The sequence below is a fragment of the Vidua chalybeata genome, chromosome 3 (genome assembly GCF_026979565.1).
Source record: "Vidua chalybeata isolate OUT-0048 chromosome 3, bVidCha1 merged haplotype, whole genome shotgun sequence".
Taxonomy (NCBI): Eukaryota; Metazoa; Chordata; class Aves; order Passeriformes; family Viduidae; genus Vidua; species Vidua chalybeata.
Window position 1 is genome coordinate 67,363,381 of NC_071532.1, and position 18,342 is coordinate 67,381,722.

An 18,342-nucleotide genomic window follows, 5' to 3' on the forward strand; every position below is an offset into this window, starting at 1 on the left:
TTGTGGAGTTCATAATCAAATGCGTTCACGGCTGAAAGTGGCACACGTGCTGCTCTGAATGCTCCTTCTCAGATGTCTCCTGCTTTGGTAACCCACATTCTGCAGCTGGAGGCTGTGCTCCAGGCACTGCATGAATGGGGCGTCTTGTGCTTCAGCAAGGCAGAGTGAACTTGATTCCAGGTCAAAATCAAATGTGACATTTCCTAAATGCATGAGTCCAAACTAGTTACAGCACTAAAAAGCGGAGCCTGTGAGTACTTTCTGTGTGTTATTTCTCAGTGATTTACAGTCTATTTTTCTCGAGATGGGAGAAACATTGAATGTGGGTTTATTATTTGGGTTATACCTGCAAAACTGAGAGTAGGAAGAAAATAAACCAGTGTCACCTCATCACATAGGGGGGCAAAAGACTTATCCTTACAGTACCAAAAAGCCACTTCTGTTGTTCCAGCATGAGGGTATCCTGTTTACAAACAGTGGCCTAGATACTACCTGCCAGCCCAGCTCCTTAAATCCACAGCCTGCTTCTCCCTGCTGCACTGTTCTTCCCCACAGTCCTCACAGGCACAGCGAGAGCAGGCAGTGACCCAGATGCGCTGCTCTGAAAGTGCCATTTGTTTCCAGCACTCAGCATGCTGGCAGATTTGACACATGGCTACACACACATCCATCACTGGGCCAAAATACGCCTCTCCCATGCTGTAAGGGGTGTTGTATCAGATAAGCCACTGCTGACAGGGCCAGTAGCTGTTCACACATCCTCTGAGGTGTGTGACAGTGTGGGTGCATGGGACACCTGCCCTCCGAATGTGGAAGGATTTGTTGAGCTGCACGATGCAGTCCTGGTGCTATTTTTTTTTCTTTTTTTTTTGACTGCTTAAACTTTCCAGGGGGTTAGCAGGCAAGAATTTTGCTACTACATGCTTTGTTACCAATGCTACAAAAAAAGAAAAAGGAGAAAGACCTTTTTCCACTTCTGTTTTTGGTCAGGGAGTACAGAGATGTGTTCTTTCTCTTCTCCTATTCTAACTACAGCTTTATCTCTGATTCCTTTCCATACAGACCTATTACATGTATATATGCAAATTTGTGTCTATACAAATATGTATTTACACACAACACACACACACACACACACATATATATAATCACCAGAGTCATAGATACGTAGATATATAAAGTTGTTAAGACTGCAACATAAAACTAGTTCTCTCTCTCTCCTCATGCAAGCTTATTATAACCTCAATCAATCTTTTTTCACTTCTTTGTGGATACCAAGCCATCAAGTCTCATTCAGCATGACTAAACAGATATCCATTGATACCTCCCTTCCTCCCTCTCCCTGCAACTCTCCCCATTATCTCACACTGCTGTTGCCATGGACAGCATCAGTGTCCCTCAGCCAGGCCAAAATCTGTCCTTCTCCTAGTTCCCCGTGTCTTTGCTCTGAGATCGGCAGAGATTCTTCTTGCATACAGTCTCTTTATAAATGCCCTGTGCTATCCACCCCACACAGTTGAAATTCACATCTAAGCACTCATCATGAATTACTGCAACATCATTTTCTCTGGCACCTTCAGATTGTAATTCCATCTGTCCAGAATGTCTTCACTAAAGAAATTTGTTCCATTTCCTCATTTTTTAGCAGTATAACCTTCCCTACGTACTCCTCTACTGATGTCATCATTCAGCACAAGATGCCTATCTTTATCACCAAAGACCCTCCCTTCCTCTCTATTCCCATCTGTCAGCCATCTCCAAGAGGGCATCTTTCTCCTCCAGCCTCCTGTGATGCCTGTCTCCTCCAGTGCACGAGTTGCTTTCTGACATGTCATTACAGATTTTCTGCTGACCTAACTCACCCAGTTAGTATCAGCAGGACTACTTTCTTCTTGTCCTTTAGGTCTCTCCCTTAAAATGTTCTTTTTTTGTCTGGGATGCAGGCAATGCAGAGCAGCTCACCACCCATCTTCAGCTTTCAGAGTGCAGCACTTGCACAAGTAGTAAGCACTCATTGTAATTTTAGACCTTATTGAGATTAAGGCCTTAACCAGCATCTCCTGTCACTGCAGGCTTTTAAAAATAGGCTCAACATGCACGGTAATAGCAGCATTGTAACCATGGCAATGGAAGGAAGGCAGGGCTTGCAGGCAGAGATCTTACCAGACCAACTGGCATGTCTGAGGGCTGGACCAGGGTGACACAGGGGAGAGGTTTCAGGCTCAGGAAGGGACTGTGAGCCTCAAAGCACATCTCTTTTTCCCCAGCTAGGTCAGGTGCCCTAATAAAAAGAATAACATAAGTATAGTTGTTCCTGCCTTGAGCAGGGAAGCCACCTGGGTGGTCATTCAAGGTCCTTTTTACTCCTGTAGCTCTGTTTTAATAGGCAGAGTTGACGTCTCCTTGTCCGTGTGCCGTGCGTTCGAGTGTACGCTGATCTGCTGATACCAACAGAAGGCCTCTGAATATCAAGAAACCAGAATATCCTCATTAAGGATCTTCTTGGAGGATAGGAGAGTAATATATCACTCTTTGTGCAGAGGCTGGCTTTGTGCAGCTATAAAGCATGAATATTAAATAGGAAATCAGTGACACTTCTGAAACATGTCTGAGACAGAAATCCAGATGCTGTATGGGGATATAGTCCCTTAAGCCTTATGTCTATGTGACTCTTTTTTTTTTTTTTTTTTTAAAGCTGCATCTGCATAGTTGGTGGTGTAAGAGAGGGGCATAGCAAGAGAAAAAAACAGATCTTTTAGCCCAGTTTCCTGAGGAAGTGGGGGTTAGGCTGTAACTCAGTGTGTTTGTACACTAGTCCTCCTCTTTATAAGTTTTCAGGCTGTCTCCAGCCAGGGAGGGGCCTTCAGGAGCAGCATTTGACTTCCCAGCTCTTTCTCCAGGAAGAACTCTTCCTCTCTTTCTCTAGCTGCAGCAGGGACATGGGCTGAGCGTGGTGGCAGCAGGAGCAGGGTGCTGCAGACACCCCTGGAGCAGCTGAGCAGTGGATGCAGCAGGGCTTGTGCAGTAAATGTGACTGGGTACTGTAAATGCATCTGGGGCTATGGGAGAGCCAAGAGCACCAGGATGCAATGTGGGAAGGACTCTCATTGTAAAGTTAGCATCACAAGTCCAGATGAGCTGGAAATTCCCTTTCGTTAGTTCCACTGATCAGGCATTTGCTTAATCTTGAAAAACAAAAAAAAAAAAAAAAAAAAAAAAAAAACACACAAAAAAAACAAAAAAAGAAAAACAAACAAACAAAAAAAAAAAGTTGGGAGGTTATACTGAATAGTAATGACATTTTAAATCCTTAGACTATTTCAGCAAAATAAATGGTTTTGTGTGGCTTCTGCACTGCAAAGAGGTTTATATTAATGTTGTACAATCCTGAATTACATGAACTTTGTATTTTTCTGGTTCATACTGGGACACTTGCTTTCTGAGGGAAAACCTGTTGTCTTCAAGGGCAGTGTGAAAGAATAAAGACTTGATCTAGAGCTTGAGGCTGAAGCATTACATCAGTGCAAAATCTTTTCATTCATAGTTCTAGTGTGTTGTCCTGAGAATTTAATTTCCTGTTTGCACTATGGGAGAGTCGTTTTTAGAAGCCACTAAAGAGCAGGGGTAGTTGTTTAAGGTGTTTTTTGAAGGCAAATAGTCAAAATACAGTCATTTTTGTGGTTGGTCCTTTTATTTATTTATGTATTTATTCATGTTATTTCCTGAATATAGAACCCAGCAACATAAAGTCTCATCATTAAAGTAAGTAAATAAGTAATCAGTGAAGTAGCATGAGGGACAGTCCTCTTTTTTTTTTTTTATTTTTTCCACTTATCCCCATTCTCAGCCCATTGGTGTGATTCTTCCTAGGTTTTGCAATGCTTCTCAGATTTCAAGGTTATATTCTCTTCCATTTTGTCTTATGTGACAATGATGGACCTTATTTATTTTCTTTACTTGTCTCACTATTAAAAAAAATAAACCATAAAGTCAAGTTTTTTGTTCTTCTGTTTCCAGTACTCTTGTTTATTTTGAAACTTCCAGAAAGAGATAAAAACAGCTTAAGAAAAATGCTCTCCAGAGTAATCCCTTCAAGAGCAGCAAACAAACACTGCAGATTGGTCCTAAAGGCTGTGCTTCCTTTCTGGGGAGGGAGAGAGGTGGGGAGAGAGGATGTTTTGTTTTTAGTTGTGCTCTAATCATCTGATCTGGGATTTGATAAGCTCCACAAGTCTGAAACCGCTGCCTCCTCCTGTCTTCCCCCTTCCTGCCTCTCAGAAGATTAAAGTGAACATGGCAAAAAGGAAACAGTTTATTTTCAGCTTGTTGTAGTTAATAATTAGTTTACAGTGCAGCATTCTCATTGTTTGTTTCTAATCGTGTTGCTATATTCTTTTCTTACACTGTTTACTTTTCACATCACAGGCCTTCTTTGATACAGAAATAGGTTTACAAATAGCCCATTCTTGCAGAATTTCAGCCTCTTTTCCACATTTTTATATTGCACATCAGGAAGTGTGACACATGTAGGTTGAGTATCTTCTGCAAAGACTCGCCTTGCCTGCCCCTCCATGCTTTCTTTTCACTCTCCGACAAGTTGGAATTACAGCAGTTGTGAAACCAGAATAGGAAGCAATCCAGCCATTAAAGTATTACATGTACAAGATATAAGTATTATTTGGCTCACTTAAAATTAGCTAAATCCATGTATTGACTGAACTACAAAAAGTCCTTAGTAAACAGCCCCAATTTGTCCTAAGAGATGCTTGTGCTGAATTCTTTTAACCTTTAAAGCCTCAAAGTAAATTTGCCAGGATGTTGAGTCTGTGTGTTCCCATGTGTGTATTTTTAATGATTTCTTCCATAATGGGAGTGGCTGACAGGATGGGCACTGTAATATTGCAACACTAGCATATATATTCTATATGTATTCTCTGTGTATGTGTTCATTGTATGTCATGGAAAAAATGTCCTTAATTAAAACCTTGCGCACTGATCAAAGCACAAAAATATTTATTGTATAACTAAGATTCTCTCTTAAGGGGAAGGGCAAATTTGTTTATAATAGCAATTGCATATAAAAGCAAATTTTTCTATACAAAAAAACTAAATTTGCATTGCAATGTAATTGCACTTCTAAACGGCCTTTACTGCTTCTGCAGAAGGTTTGTAAATACACTCTTTAGCCAGTTTCTGCTAAAGGTCCTTCTCGGTCAATGCTGTATCTTTAGAAGAACGGCATTTTCTTCTATGAAACAAACTGGAAAATCAATTATTAAAGCAAAAGCTTCTGAAACCTTGCATTATGTATGGTTTTTTTTCCCCCCTGCTGTATTTTTTAACTTTCGTAATGATGTGAGTACTTATTTCTGGCCACAGAAATGTTTCACTGATGCCACTGGGACACTGGGCAGGTAAGGATAAGCAGGCAGAGGGTCTGGGAAAGGGATGCAGCACTGGCTCTAGCCACCATGTCCCTGCATCACTGTCTGCCTGAGCCTTCCCTCAGCTCCAGAGATGCCCAGCAGCATTTCTAGGAGCCAGCTCAGAGGAATAGAGAGTTCAGTCTATTTTTAGGACTATGGTCTCCATTCATTTATTTTCTGAAAAATTGTTTGGGGCATAGTACTTCTCATTTTTCTGCAAAGAGAAATGCAAGTGCTCTTCCCGTAATTAATGAAGTATTTTTTCTACTATTTTGAGAAGTGAAGTGCTACAATCACATGCCCCTCATATGTAACACTCTCAGTCTGAGTGCCTACTCAGTATTGAGTGTGCTAATAGCTTCCCCTATGGATTGCTCAGCTCCCGTGGCTGCCCACGGCCTCCTGACCCAGGGACAGGAGTTCCAGGGGGAGGCTGAGCTGTGCACGGCCTCGTGTGAGGCTTTTGGCTCACACAGAGCTGCACACTTGCTTCTCTCCCCAGCAGTGCAGATGACATGGGGTGCCACAGGGTTTGGGTTCTTCTCAGAACACTTTCAAAGGGCAGGATTTATTTATGAATGGGCCATGAGTGCCATCGCCATCACCTTTCTGTCGCCAGTGGCTTTACTGTGCCATTCTCCACTTGCTCACCCTAACCACTGGCTGTCCCACTGAGGGTTTCTTAAAGCTGTTGGCATCTTTTGATTCTTTGCATCTGCCTCAGCTGGGTCTCTGTACACATCCACACTCTCTGTCTGTACTGGGGCTTTCCATGAGGGCGTTGCTGGTTGGATGGTGCCGTATTTCCAGATCCCAGCTTTATGCTGCTTTCAGCTCTGCCGTGTTACAAAGCCAAGCTGATGCATGGAAAAGGACTTGTGAATGAAGATTTTGTTTAGTTTATCTAGCTTGAAAGCAGAGAGAGGGGAAAGGTACTGATATCACAAATACTGATCTGGCATTATTGAGGGGCTTGAACTGCCTGGGTGAGGGGCACAGCCCAGGGTGAAGGAGAGGAAGCAGCTTTGGCAGGGCTGGGAGCCACAGAACATGGGGAACAGCTGACAGCAGCACGTCTGCTAAAGGTAAGTCAATACAGCAGCTCAGATTTTGCTCTTTAGCACAGTTTGTGGCTGTCTTTCTCTTCACAGCTCCATTTTATTAAATCAGAAAAAGTTTGAGCAAAGCCTCTGTGTTTTCCCAGTGTTTTCCTCCCACGTTTCCTGTTTCTTAAAACTTGTTGTCACTGCAGTGGTGACTTTGCATCTGAGTTCCTTCTGCTCCAAATGGAAAGGGCAGACATGTTTTTAGACAGGAACAAGTTTTATGGTGCAGACAAACATTCTTGTTTTGAAACTACTAAACTACTTTTGGACTCCTTTAACAGAGGGACCTAGTTATCCTTATTTACATCTTGCATGTGCGGAAGCTTTCCAGTAACAGTTTTAGAAATCCAGTGACTTTGACATGAAAAAATGCAGAGTGCCTCTCCCATAGCCACGGTCCTCTTTCCAAGTTTTGACACTGTTGCATGGGAGGACAAACCACTAGAATAGTATTGTCTTACTATTAAGTCTTCTAATTGTGTTAGTGGCTGGTGTTTTTTTCCCTTTGCTGTTCTCCAGAGTTGGGTCTGGACTTGTTGCAAGAGCAAATTTTGTTGGGAGCTCTTTCTTTCTGCCCTCAGCTCTCTCCCCCCAAACCTGTTGATGACCAGGCTTTTTCACATCATGTGCCAGCTATCTAGGACCTCACTTAGAAAAAGGGTGGTTTCAGGCTAACAGGGAGGCTTTTGTCTCTGTGTAAGAACAAGCCTATAAGCTTCCCTTAAACTTTAAATGTTTTATTGTTGGAAAGCTTTCAGATGTTCACAGGATAAGGGCTCTTTATATGTAATCTGGCACTGCACAGTAAAGGATTACTTTATGTAAGTTAAGATTTGCAGTTCTTTTATAAACTGGCTGTGTAAATTCAGCATGTAGGAGATTGTTCTTCTCCTTCTGTTCAGTGTTGTTTCTAGAAGGGGTTTCTTGGTTTTGGTCAGTTGGAGGTTTTTTTAGTTGGTTGGCTTTTGGTTTTATTAGGGTTACAAATCTTAGGTGGTGGGAAGAGGTGGAAAATGCTGCATGCACCTTATTAAAAACTGAACATGTGTGCTTCCATAGATTTGTTCAAATAGCAGTGTCAGCAGAGTCCTGGGGGACAGAATCCTCAACCAGTCTGTAAAGGGTAACTCGAGATTGTTAGAGCAGAGTCCTAGTAAACTACTACTGAAAGGAACTTTCTGGACCAATTCATGGCCCCAAATCTGCGTGCTATGATGTAGTGTAATGTAAGTATGACTAACATTGAAACAGATGAAAAAGGCAAGCTATTACTCTGAAGAGACTAACCAACACTTTCTTTACAAAGTGGATCCAGCTCATTTACTGGTTACACATCCTGATCCAGACATGTTCCTTTGTAAACTGTTCAGCATGAAAAACTTAATCGTCCCAATTTTTGCCAAGTAAAATAGCAGCCCAAGCACCAGGAATGCCTGCTTCTACTTGAGGTTTGAAAAAACAGCAGCAGAATCATGTTGCTAATAGAAAACTGACAGATGTTCACAATTATGTAGATTTTCTTCTGTGTTTGAGTACCATAAATTCAATTGCATCTACTGGCATTTGAAAAGTATGTAAGACCACTTATGACTTCAACCAGCCACTTCCTCCAGCTGGGTGAAACTCATATGAACTGCAACATGTACCAGACCAGCACCCTCTGTGTGGTTGGTTTTATGCTTTCAGTCGTGTTATTATCTGTTTTCAATGGTGGGTAAGTTGTCACTGAACAGTTTTTGCTTCAATGAACAATCAGGAGTTTTGTGGGTTCCCATCTAGAATTATTCACAATGCACTTGATCCGAAGATCCTTGAAGTTGGTGAGTGCTGATGGATTTGGGAGGGCAGGCTTGAGGAAAAAGTACTTACCATGTCTGCTTTCAGTGATTTCTCTTTTGTCTGTAGTAATAAACTTAATTCTGATCCCAGTATGAACTGACAAAAACACATCTGAAAGCTGATGAGGGAAAATAGAGGTTGTCTTATGAAGCAGACAATGTCATGAAACCAAACACACAAATGATGTCTAGTTATGCTACTTGCCACATTGTTTCACAAAATACTTCTTTACCAAAAGAAAGTGACTTTTCCACAAGGCTACATAAATACACTCTGATATATATGTAACACTAGGAGGGGAATATGGGTTTTTGGTAAAAGGTGGCAGTTTGTTGAAGCTCATGCTGCCTACAGGAAAAGGCTGTTCCTGGCAGATAATAACTCTGATTATCCCCTAGAAGTGTTTTGTTTTTCTTTAATGTCTCAAATCATGTTGCTCTGAGATTCAACACAATGTTTTGTGTCCATTGGTGTGCTAAGGATTTTCTGTATCTTACCAGGTAGGAAGAAATGCTTGGACAGCTTTCATTTGGATATTGGTTGGACAAACCATTTGTTTCCTCTTCTATTTGTTATAGATAGAGCACATTTTTCATCATCTAAAATCAAGCAAAATGCTTCCCCAAGCTTTCTATCTGCCATCCCTACAGTTCTGAAAATCTTGCAAGACTAGAGATGTGGCAAATTTTGTCTGCCTCAGATTTAACAAGACACCCCTTTCCCTAACCCTCTTGCTAGTTTTTGTCATACATGGTCTCAGTGAAAGGCTTGGACTAGACTCCTTTGGCATGTGTTAAAGCAGCTACCTGCATTCCCATCTTGTAACATGGGAATGTTATATGTTACAAGTGGAGCTGTACTCTTGGTCCATCCTTTCCATCTTTTCCTTCCTTTTACCCTAGAGTCAGCACAGGCCTTTTTTATTTCTTCTTCTATTATTTTATTATTTTATTTTATTTTATTTTATTTTATTTTATTTTATTTTATTTTATTTTATTTTTTTTATTCAGTCACTTGCAAACTTGTCTTAAGAATTTCCCCAGTTTGGTTTAATCCTGGTTGCTGCAGAGGCATTTGTGCTGGGGTGAGGGAGGAAGGGAGAGAGGAAAGAAGCGCTGCCAGGGCTGCATCCAGAAGCTCCATACCAGTGCTGGGGGGAGTTCAGCCCCTTTTGGCAATGGTGCCAGCCCTTGCCTTTCAAGTATTCCTGAGACCGGCAGCATGAAGTACAGAGTTTCCTTATTTGTCACTCGTCTGAGGAAATTTTTAAATCAGTCTCATGGTGTAGAAGAAAATAATGAGCTAATCCGGAGTTGAGGTGCCATTGGATTGTTTTGGACCTGGCTCATTTCTTAAGCTTCTAACTTTTCTGCATGCAGATTTTATCCAATTAGTTCAGAGGCAGAAGTAGAGTTTCTTGACTTGATGTTTTCTTTCCAGGCCAAATGCCTGGAAGCTAGGGAGGGAAATAGATGGCGCTGGAATAATAACCACCTTCCCTGAGTTTGAGCAAAGCAGTTAAGACCCACTTTTTTTTCAGTGTTTTCATAAACTTTGCCAAGCTGTACAAAAGGTGATGGGAGAGGAGGGGGTGTTCATTTTTTTTTTCTTTATTCCTTGATATAACCACTCTATTTCTCAATTGCTAAACAAAGAAAGAAAGCAGAGAAGATGCTTATGTTTGTTCTTTTCTGTTAGAAAATACCTGTTCCTGAAATCTCTCACAACAGCCTCCTCTGATTTGTAGTGATGTTTTTTCTTCTCTTTTCTCCCCACCCTGAACCTTCCACTCAAATGAAGTCGGAGCTTTATAATATCAGATGCCTACTTGCTAATCGGGAGTTAGAGCAGTGTGATTCAGTTTCTATGTTTTAGAGGAATATTTATTTGAGGAATATTTAGAGGAATATATTTAGAGGAATATAATTTCTATTCCTTAATAGAATTTTTAATTTCGTAACCACTTTTTATGTAATGATGACCAGTAAAAATAATTTGATTTAAGAAGCCATTCCCCTTTTGTTTCCTGTTTATGCCTACAGCATCTCCCAGGAGAGGTGCTGGCACAAGAGTTGCTGTTTCTGCAGCTGAGGCAGGTTTTCATGATCAGTAGTGCAGGGCTCCAAGTCATCTGTGTATAGCTGTGAAGTTACTCAGCCAGCAGTAATTTCACAGATACCTCCCTGGTGAAAAGTTCAGCGATGTACTTGGGGGAGAATGGGACTTAAAAGCAGTTCTAATTTAGTCTGGCTTCACTGGTGTGGACACCTGAGCACTGAAAGTTATGTTCTTCTCCATTTGCTGCACAGTTACCACTCCCAACCGGGAGCACCAGCAGAATCCTTGCCTCCTCCATCTTCTAGGAGTTTACGAACTAAACGTTTTAACATCATTGTTAGTCTGTGCTCCATGAGTTATTCTTTCAAAGATTTCGCCTTAAGGGAAAATAAAGCTTAGCTGTCATTTGAAATTTACTCAGGGTTGGCAAAATGATGGCATTTGTCACTTTTGCTCTCCATCTTCTTCAAAAGGGCCCTAGTGTGTGTCAAGCTGGATATTGTGTTGGCTTCCTTCTTCTCCCTCTTTGTTCTCCTAGAGAATGCCAAGTAATTAATACAGTCTAAAAATGAAGTGTGGCACAACCCCTTTTTTCCCTTTGTGTAGTTTTCAAACGAGGAGGCTGTCATGAACCTACGTGCATCCAATTCCAAAACCAGTTTGTTAAAACAAAATGACTTAAAGATGCTGGGTTAACCAATTTTTTTAGGGTTGGATCTAAAATAATTGGCACACTTGCTGTGTGCTGCTGTGCATTTCTTGTTGTTGACCTTGTCTCCCTGAAGTCTGAATAGCCATCATGTCAGTGACAGTGATGTGTCTGAGCAGTCTGAGGGAGTCCTGCAATTATTTTAATATTTTGCATAATACTAGTGGAATTCAATAATTAGTTGTGAAGGTTCAGGTCCAATTACCTCATTCCCTAAATCAGGAAAAATGGTGGAAGTTGGTGATAAATGTTAGTAGAGAGAGAAGAAAGTGTAACATAATTTGTGGTGTTCCAGTCACTTATTATTTTTCTCCCTTTCTCTCTTATTTTACAGGGCATGTTTTCGAGCCATTTGTGAGGAAATGTGGTGAATGCAAACTTGCTCTGTTTGGGGGGGAAATTGTGGTAAGTGCTGCTGTCTTGATCAATTTTGATCTTCAACGAGAATTTCAGAAAGTTTGTTTTAGCTTTTTTCAGTTTTAATTTTTTTTTTTTTTTAGCTTTGGAAAATACAGAGATATAGTTGATTGTATGTGTTCTTTCTCTGGTATGGAGACTCGCAGTATGAGAAGCATTGACAGAGAACAGCATGCTGGGCCTCAGGGCAAGGAATGTGTTTTCATTTGCTCCAGTGGCATCTGCTTATTGTGTTTGTAGCTGTTCCATTCTGCTGAAGAGTGGTTGAGCTGAAACCTGGAGTAGAAGAAATAAAAAGGCCTAATTAAAAAACAAGGGGTACAAAAAAAGCATGCTAGCTGTATAACAGATCAGGAGCAGAAGTAATGCAGAGGGAGTACGTATTTCCCAAAGTGGTGGAGGTGTCCAGTCACTCTACAATCTTTCCATCTCTTCCCAGAATGTCTGACTGACACCCTTGCCATGTGGAACTAGGATGGTTTGCTTGTGTCTGAGAGATCAGGAGATGGTTAATGTGTGCTATACCAGTTTTCCTATTGCTCCTTTCCATACCAGATGACAAGCTTTGCTGCTTGTCTGACTGTACTGTATGCAACACTTCCAGAGGCATCAGCCTCCAACAGACTTCTCTGGTCCTCAGTGCTCTGGAAATATGGCACATCATGTGTCTGTGCTGCTGAGCTGCACCACTCTGAAGTAGAAGGAGAGAGAGAAGAGTGGGAGGTAATTAGTGACATGTCCAAACTAGAAGGAAGTAATTCAGAGAAAGCTCTTCCAACCTGCAAAAAATAAAGACAGCAGATCTGGAGTGGTTAATAGGTTCATTTTGCTTTTCTCTCTAGGAGACTGTCAATATACACAGTTCTGGATAGTACCAATCAATCACCCTTGGGAAAAGAAACATGTCAGCAGAAGACTGTGTCCCTGCTTTCCCTTGGCCAAGCAGGCTATTGGGCTGGTGCTTTTTCTTCAGGCAGAATGTGCAGATTGCAGATGAAAACTGGCTTATTCTCCACTGGCAGAAGACTTAAGAGTCAGATAGCCTGCAGGGTAGAAAACTGAAAATTAAAGACTGGCTCTGTGAGAACACTTGTTCTTTTCTACCATTAAAAAAACACCAGATGTTGTTATATCATATAGAAAGATCTGGATTAGCTAGCAGATGTTTAAATGTAGATCACTTACCCTTTTGCAGAACATTTACTCTTAGAGACAGGAAAAGATAGGATAGTCAAGCCCAGAAATTCACAAAGAAGCTGGCCAAACACATGAAAAGTCCTGCCCAATTGTACCTGGGTAAACCCTACTGCAGCTCATTCTTTTAAATTATTTTCTCTCTTCTGATCAGCTTTTCTGACAATTGTGTGTTATAAGTTTGCATCTATATCCCTATGAGAAATACAAACAATTTTTTAGCTAGAATTTGGTTGTAGGGCCACAGATGAGCCACAGATCAGAGCATGAGTTCATTAGTCCATGAGATTTTGTGGTGACTTCCACAAAACTTTGTGATGACTTCCACAAAACTTTGTGACTTTATTACAAAAGAGGGTATATCTAGTTTCCTTTTTGGTGGTAGTACTGATACTTGATCCTAAAAGTTGTCCAGTGTACTTCCTTACAGATTGGCTGAACTTTGTGTGAGGTATGACAGAGTTCACAGGTGAAAGAGGAGAACTATTTGGAAATAGTGATGCTTTGTAACACCAAGGACAAAAGAAGTTTATCAGCAGACCTGGTAGTTGGATGGTTGTATTCTAATTTCTGTTCAAAGATGCTTCAGCTGAGGCCAGCCTGGTCTCCACAGATGACTTTAATAAGAGAGCACAGTTCAAGAGCAGCAAGGGGGAAGTGACAGAAGAAGCATGCTTCTTAGAATAGTGGAATAATCCTGGTTGGAAAAAACTGCCACAAAACTGCCAGGAAACTTGTACAAACTGTTGTCTTGTCAAAACCCCCACTTGAAACAGGTCCTATTAGGTCAGGTTGCTCAGGGCCTTGATTTTCAAAATTCAGCTGTCTGGAAACTTTACAGCTCTTCTGGGCATCTATTATGTCTGACCATCCTCAGAGGGAAAAAAGTACTTTCTTCTTGCTTCTTGCTGTTGTTCGCTGTCCATCATTGTGAACTCTGCATCTTCTCTGCCTGTGAGAGGGAAATCTTGAAGAAGACCTCAAAATCTTGTTTTTGCTTCATGTGGCTCCATGGAAATGTAGTGTCATGCAGATGCTGTAAACTTGCTAGTGGGGAAAAAAGCAAACCACAATATGGTTCACAGAGGTTCTACTTGGGCACTGTTTCTCAACCTGAAGTTCAGACTTGAAGAGCATGGCTGCTTGACTTGGTTGAATTTTGAAATATGGAAGAGGATTAGCTGACAAACTGATGCACCTGAAAACTGCCAGCTTTCCTCACCTGCTTATAGTGATGTGAGTCAATGAAAAGAGGCACTTCTCACTGCTGGGTTGTAAACATCCTGGAATTTTTTCAAGTCAGTCTGGAGCTGGGTTTGTGCTCCAGGATTTTGCTCTAAAATTTGTTTTCCTGCAGCCATTAAAATATATATATATATATTATATATATATATATATATATATAATATATATAACAGTGCAAAATTTGTTTGTTTTCCCAGCTGTTCTTCTCACGCTTCCCACTTCAAACTGTTTGCAACATCTTATTTTGAGGTAGAATGATCAGGGACCTTGATTTTCTCATATGTAAGGATCTCTGAAATATCTCTGACCCTACTGTATGCTTGCCTATAGCATTACAAATTCCCAGAGAGTTTAAAAATAACTGTAGAAAATGTAATGACAAGGAAACAGTTCTGCCCAGCCTCTGTCCCTAACCTACTGATTCCAAGAAGTACTAGACATCAAGAGGACATTTTGAATTTATCTTGACACAGCTCAGAGGCTCAGCAGTTATTTATTCATCTTGTATCAAAGTCCTAGAAAAGGTCATGCAGCCTCTAGATCAAAAATTCATAATGGATTTAAGAGCTGATTAGAGATGTATACTTGAATGCTGGGAGGGGAATCTTGGCTGAATTTAAAGCTCCCTCAGCTAAGCTGATGACAGTGTGAGAAGACCATTCATTTGATGAGATTTCTGTGCAACAGCCTTGTGGATGCCAGAGCAGATATTCGTGTGGCACTGTAGGTTTGTGTTGACCATGGCATGTCACAGAACAGCCACCCTTCCACAAGGAGTCACAAGAAGCCTGACTGATGTAGGACAGAAAACCTTGGGGTGATCTCTGTTGTATTTTTTCTCACAGTTACACTGCTCTTTTCCAGTCCACACTACCCTTGAAACTCTTGCCTTTCATAACATTTTTTGTATTTCTAAGCATGACTTACGCTGTACAGTTTGGGGCTCTGTCCCCATCCCTGCAGTTGGTTACAGCCATCAAGATCAGGAGAGGATAAAGCTGTGAAGTGAATTGAGGGACTGCTGTACCATAAAAACCCGACCTGCATCTTCCTGCACCAGGAGTGCAACTGAGCATTCGTCCATTTCCTATAGATTTCCTCTTCCCAAAAGAGCTGTGAATGCTTCAATGACAGGCCTTGATGCTGAATGTGTATCTCAGAGTCTGGGAGTCCACGGCTCTTTTCCCTCTGAATTTAGACAGGGATACCTTCCCAAGTTGAGGGCTTTTTGATGTTTCAGCCGAAATCTGAGATACTTTGGTTCTATTTGCACACTTCTCTGTAGACTAGAAGCAACTGCACATCTTAAACAGTAGATACAGTTATTATATCAGTAGCTCAGATATATCAAGGAAAATTTGGATTTCTGCTAATACACTCATCTGCTATTCTGGGTTTTTTTCCTCCCCTATTAGAAGAGTCAGGTTTTTCTTCTCTATTATGAGAAAAATAATAGCAGGTTATGGCTGCTTTGAGCTTAAGAAATTATATAAAAGTAGCATCTTTATACATAGTAAGTTTTTTTGCCTTTAGAAAGACTGTGATGCCCTGTGCATTCCTGGGTGTCCAATTTGTATGGTACAATTATTTATATCCCTGATGTCTACCAAAAATGCTATTGAACTTCTCTTGATAATTCTTCACACCTGTCAGGTTTCTGACAGAAAGTGTTATAGAGCAACTGTGTATTATCTATGCTCTCACTACAAAAATAAGCTGCTGTGACTTTTGCTTCATTACCTGTATTCTGCCATACCTACAAGAGGATTTGCCCGAGTCATTAGCTGTTCTCTGTAATTAGGGCTGACCTGGTGCATTTTGGTCCTATTTCTAGCAGCTTTTAGTTTGCTGAAGTCATTCATTTGGGCTCTGATGTGCCTCAATAGTGTATTTCTGTTGCTTATCTTCATTATCTCTTCCTTTGGGGTGAAGATTATCTTTCTCCTTGGGAAAGAAAATGTGGGAAAAGCTTGAACATTTTGATGTATTTGAGGCTTACCAAGATTTGCTATGCTATGCTTGTAATTCCTTCAGTTGTAGTCTGTTTCTTTTCTTCCAGTCTAATCAATTCAGAAGATGTGAATGTTGATGCTGCTGGGTGTAGTAAATGTTAAATCTGGTCCATAAGATTCCTGAGGAATGTGGCTTGTCCCCTGCCCAGAACTGCATGTGTCCAGTTCCAACCAGATTGGATTTAATCTGCTCTCTGTGAAGCATTGTTATACTTCTGTTCACTTTATTAAATCAGATAACCCTACACAGTGAGGTTATGTTCCGGTCTCCTGCAGAAGAGATCATACAGAGTCTCAGACTCTGTAATTTTCCTACATTTCACTGGTAATTCATTTAATACAGCTTTTTGTCCCTTCCTTCCCCCCCTCCCCCCCAATCCCCCAAAGTTTGAGGTGATCCAATTGCTGGAATTACTCAGCAAAAGAGAGTTGATCTGTGGGCCATCTGTGTGGATGTCTGTCCCTCTGTAGCCACTGGAGAAGAGATGGGAAGGACTGTTAAAACAACAGATGGAACAGAGCACTTCAGCCAGCTGTATTTCCCAGCTCTCTTGGCTGGCTCAATGGCAAAGATGGGTCATGATGTTACAGCAGCTTGAGTAACCATTATAGGGTTTAGCAAGTGCTAAATTGGTTGTGGTTTTTGTTTTTAATCTAGATAATAAGCCTTCCAGTTGCTCTTTTAAAAGAAAAACATTACATTTTGAAAATTCAGATGTTGCTTTAGGGAATGTTACACGGGTGTTGCTCTTTTCTGTATGTGCATTTGTGCAGTTGATACAAAAGCTCTTGTTCCATCACACGGGCATGTTTCACACCTTACATTCCCCTTCCTCCCCTGCAGAGAACTGGATATAAACACATAGGTGATACAGGGCCATCCCACCTTTCAGGAGGTATGGAATTAGCTATGGAACAGCCTTGCAGCTGGTCTTATGGCCAGCTCTGATCACTTACAGCAGAACTGCAGCTTCAAGCAGGCAGGTGCCACCCAACTGGTCGTGGGATCCTGGAGCATTGTAGGTGGGATCTCCACGGAATTTAGTTGCTAGGAAGCATCACCTCCTTAGTGGGCTCATGCAAATTAAGGTTTCTTTTTTCAGAGGTTAGTAATTTAGTCATGTTTGTGAGTTTTCTGCAGAGATCAAAACACAAAGATTTTGCCTTGACACCTTGCAAGTTTGTGGTCCAAATCACAAAACCTCTCGAGCTGTTCAAGGAGCGACCAGAAGCTTTTCACATGAATAAATCACTCCAGTTTCCCATGCCTTGCTTCAGAATTAGCTTGAAAAATTTTGGCTGACGTCATGCCAAAAATCCAAAACAGCAACAAAGCAAAGGGGGAAAAAAAAAGCCTCCCAGCAGATACCCAGCATGGAAAATATTGCCAAACTTGGGTCTGTTTGTGCCAAGTTTATAATCAGGCAGCAGCAGGGTCTTAGTAGGTAATGCTCTCAACCCACAGCTAATGAGCCCTGCAGCGTAGGGAGTGAGGAACACTGTAGAGAGAGACTACATAATGCTGTGTGCATGACACAGATCATATCTGAGAGTAAAAAGAAAGGAGAACACGATCTCTGGGCATCAGATAAGGCCATTTCTGTGGATATTAATCTTACTAAAGGAATAAGTGTTGTAATGACAAATAGATCTATAGGTAGAGTATAAGGTGTGTGGGCAGATGTAGATTTTCCTGACCTAAGTGTGCTGTAATTTTGCAGTCCCAGCCACAGCACTGCTTTCCTTCTATATTTCTTTTATGAAATACAGGAGGAGGGAGATGGTTAAAGTAATTTTCTCAACATTAATTCTGCCTCATTAATACTTCATGGATTTAATAGATTTTAGAGTTACAGTCATTTGGGAGACTATTTTATCAGCCAGTTTCAGTGGAGGTTGCTGAAACTAAGTGCAGGACAGAATGCATGTGTGTGTGATACAGGATGCTGTGGTATCAGGATTTCATTATTATGGGATTTGCTTAGGAGATTTCTCAGTGCTATTTGTGAAGCTTTCTGTTGGGCACTAAATATATTGCATATAGGCAAGCGATCTCTTCAATAAGAGTTTGGCATGGATCTCCAGGTACAAGTGTGTCTGCTTTCACCTCATAGCATAAGCACACTGCTCTAGTTCATCTCCTTACACCTGCCTCTTGTTTAAATGCTCATCTGACATAAACGTAATTAAACTGCATATAAAGGATCATGAAGAGGAGAGATCTTATTGCAGATTACCAAAGCTGAATATTTTTGGACATTAAGTTATTTATATTATCATTCTGCTAAGCTCAAAGATAAAATAAAGCTTTGGATGCAATCCAGAAAAATCAAGAA

The 18,342-nt window shown here is 41.0% G+C and overlaps 1 protein-coding gene across 4 annotated transcripts in view; it reads left to right on the plus strand.

Annotated features, from left to right (window-relative positions):
- FYN (FYN proto-oncogene, Src family tyrosine kinase) overlaps positions 1–18,342 on the plus strand; it is a 136,918-nt gene that overhangs the window by 49,142 nt on the left and 69,434 nt on the right. For all 4 annotated transcript variants that reach the window (XM_053937639.1, XM_053937642.1, XM_053937643.1 and 1 more), the window contains exon 2: positions 11,473–11,543. The gene's annotated coding sequence lies outside the window, so the exon portion shown is untranslated. The remainder of the gene's footprint in view (positions 1–11,472; positions 11,544–18,342) is intronic.